This window comes from Salvelinus sp. IW2-2015, unplaced genomic scaffold (genome assembly GCF_002910315.2).
Source record: "Salvelinus sp. IW2-2015 unplaced genomic scaffold, ASM291031v2 Un_scaffold960, whole genome shotgun sequence".
Taxonomy (NCBI): Eukaryota; Metazoa; Chordata; class Actinopteri; order Salmoniformes; family Salmonidae; genus Salvelinus; species Salvelinus sp. IW2-2015.
In genome coordinates, this window is record NW_019942664.1 from 419,005 (window position 1) to 422,558 (window position 3,554).

The following is a 3,554-nucleotide window of genomic DNA, read 5'->3' on the forward strand; positions in this document are numbered from 1 at the left end:
GCGATAGAAAAAAATGAATCATAATAGAGGACTACTGAAATTATATTATTTCAGTGTAGACAAGAGAAGGGCAGGTTACAATTTTAAAAAAGGACAGCCAGACAAGCCAGTGTATGCATCAAATGGATTTGCATATGAATGGAGTGGAAATTAGCTGACTTCGATATCTGTAAGGTAAGTAACTAATGTGTCAAGCAGATGACACGTTTTCTTTGCCATTTCCGAAACYTAACAATGTTTAAGACATGGATTTCATGTTGTAWTGTTAACAAGGTACCCTAAAGTAGTTTGAATTAATGTTTTCATTTTATTAGCTAAACAAAACTGTATAAACAGCGAAATTGTKGTGGAAWWCAGCCTTGTTTGCATAGCGATAATTAAAAMAATMTKATTTAGGCTGTAATCTCCAAATTTCAAATCATTAGGTCATCCCACAATTGATATGGCAACGAAAGCTAATAGTTTATCGAATCCAATTGTGATGTAGTGGGGGACACTATTTGGCTGGGGTACATTATTTAGCATGACAGGCCCCCTAGTCCTACGCGCAGCGTGTAGTCAGCATATAGGCAGAGACGGTGTCGACCGTGAATGCAGTCTACTGCTAACAGGCTGACCACACCGCTCGTGAGTGTTGCAAAAAACATTTAGAAATCTATGTTATTCAATTATTGCTCGCGCGCGTCAACGAGCATCTGCGTTGCCAAGGGCTAAAATAGAAGTCCTTTCTATTTCCGACGCAGATCACGCTGCAAGTCCTGCCTCTCCCATCTCCTCACTGGTTTATAGAAGCAGCTACCCACGTGCCATCTCCTCATTGGTTATACCCACGTGGGTGATTGAAAGATGAACTGTGTTGCCGGTTGTCATGGTAATACTATGAAAGTTTAGATGCCAATCAGCATATAATTTAAAGATGAAAAAGCCTGGAAGGAGGAGAGATGACTAGAAACGATTCGGTTGACCGTTTTATGTGTGGATTAATTGTCGGAGCTAGCAAGTGCAAGCTAACTAGCTAAATTGCCATAAATGTTTAATGCTTTTCAACCTGTCCCCAAATTAATGTAATTGGTTCAGAGTTTGTTTTGATATTTTAACCTGTGTGTCTTGATCGCGTTTGGTGTAGGGGAACAAAATAAATTTATGCACGATGGCGCACGTGCGCAGCCGGTTTGGGTTCCGTGTAATGCGGTTACATTGTTTTTAAATAACATCTGCCCTAAAAAAAAGAATCTCTATGTGGCATCGATATGAGTCAGAAACCTTTATTCTAGTGTCAACGGAGTCTCGTCTAAAACAGAGATTGGAACCTGAGTGCGTCACGAGTAAATGAAGGATGGGTTTGGATTACAATTATGTCAACAATTCATACCCCCTTTTGCCAAGCTCCACCTGTAAATCACCCTTCCGCCCARMGCGCTTCATTGAATAGGGCTCAATTGTTTCATCACCCCCAGCGCGTTCAAAGGATCATGGCTATTTGAGACTGAAAAGCCCTATATGGATTTACCATGCCTCTGGCTCTGGTTTGACAATGCATGCTTCCAGCAGGATGCACAGTTTACTATGGTTTGCATGCTGTGCTAAAGGGGCTCCCGAAAGGCACTGCATCTCAGTGCTAGAGGCATCACTACAGACCCTGGTTTGATTCCAGGCTGTATCACAAGCGGCTGTGATTGGGAGTCCCATAGGGGTAGGGGTAGGCCGTCATTGTAAATAAGAATTTGTTCCTAACTGACTTGCCTAATTAAATAAAAAAATCATTAAGGACCCTACTGTGTGGAATAGGTGGTGAGAATTGGTCCCCAATCGTGGTGAATATACTGGTAGCTAGACCATAGACTGCTGGTTATGTATCTGGTTATGTATATTTTGATAATRATTATCARTATCATTGCTAGCATAGCTGACATTAGCTACCTAAGGATTGTGATGTTGCCAGATTGACTTTAAATTCAGTATAACATTAGCCAGCTAACTAAGATTGAGGGGACCACTGTATTTTAGGTAGCTAACATTAGCATTGCTAGCTATTTTTGACAAACTTTGCTAGTAACAGTAATCACTCTAAATTAAATTTGACGACATCATAATATGGCAACGTTTTTTCCGACTCATTTGCCTATGTCACGCCCTGACCATAGTTTGCTTTGTATGTTTCTATGTTTTGTTTGGTCAGGGTGTGATCTGAGTGGGCATTCTATGTTGTATGTCTAGTTTGTCTGTTTCTGTGTTTGGCCTGATATGGTTCTCAATCAGAGGCAGGTGTTAGTCGTTGTCTCTGATTGGGAACCATATTTAGGTAGCCTGTTTTGTCATTTTGGGTTGTGGGTGATTGTCTATGTGTAGTGTTTGTGTCAGCACGATTGGTATTTAGCTTCACGGTTGTTTCTTTGTAGTMTTCAGTTTTTCCATTAAAATGACGAACACTTACCACGCTGCGTATTGGTCTTCCGATCCTGCAAACTTCTCCTCCTCAGATGAGGAGGACGAAGACAGCCGTGACAGCCTACATAAGCAATGTCATGATATTTCCAAGCCGCTATAAATGAATGTAATTTAAACTAAACAGTCACATTAGCCTCCGAGGTGCAACCCATGTCTAGGGCACAAATACATATTTAATGCAGCTATGGTGGTACTAGCTGACTCATGTCTGACTACAACAGTACCCCTGCACAGAGGCTGAAAAAACAATACCCCCTCAGGAGGCTGAAGAAATTTGTCTTGGCTCCTAAGACCATCAAATTTTTCAGATGCACAATTGAGAGCATCTTGCCAGTCTGTATCACAGGCTGGTACGGCAACTGCACCYCCCGCAATCGCAGGGCTCTCCAGAGTGTGGMGCYGTCTGCCCAACGCATCACCGGGGGCACACTGCCTGACACCAGGACACCTGCAGCACCCGGTATCACAGGAAGGCCAAAAAGACAATCARGGCCTGTTCACCCCACTACTATCCAGAAGGTGAGATCAGTACAGGTGCATCACAGCTGGGATAGAGAGYCTGAAAAACAGCTTCTATCTCAAGGCCATCAGACGGTTAAATAGCCATCACTAGCCGGCTACCACCTGGTTACTCAACCCTGCCCATTAGAGGCTGCTGCCCAATACACATAGACATGGAATCACTGGTCACTTTAATAATGGAACACGAGTCACTTTAATAATGTTTACATACTGCTTTACTCATTTCATATAACACAGATTAAAAGTTTTAGAACACCTACTAATTCAAGGGTTTTTCTTTATTTTTACTATTTTCTACATTGTAGAATAATAGTGAAGATATCAAAACAATGAAATAACACATATGGAATCATGTAGTAACCAAAAATATGTTAAACAAATCAAAATATATTTTATATTTGAGATTCTTCAAAGTAGCCACCCTTTGCCTTGATGACAGCTTTGCACACTCTTGGCATTCTTTCAACCAGCTTCACCTGGAATGTTCTTCCAACGGTCTTGAAGGAGTTTCCACATATGCTGAACACTTGCTGGCTGCTTTTCCTTCACTCTGCAGTCCGACTCATCCCAAACCATCTCAATTT

The 3,554-nt window shown here is 41.6% G+C and overlaps 1 pseudogene; it reads left to right on the plus strand.

The window, feature by feature from the left end:
• The window catches only part of LOC139024080 (netrin-G1-like), an 80,951-nt pseudogene extending 77,984 nt beyond the window's left edge, over positions 1-2,967 (plus strand).
• The last annotated feature ends 587 nt before the right edge of the window (positions 2,968-3,554 follow it).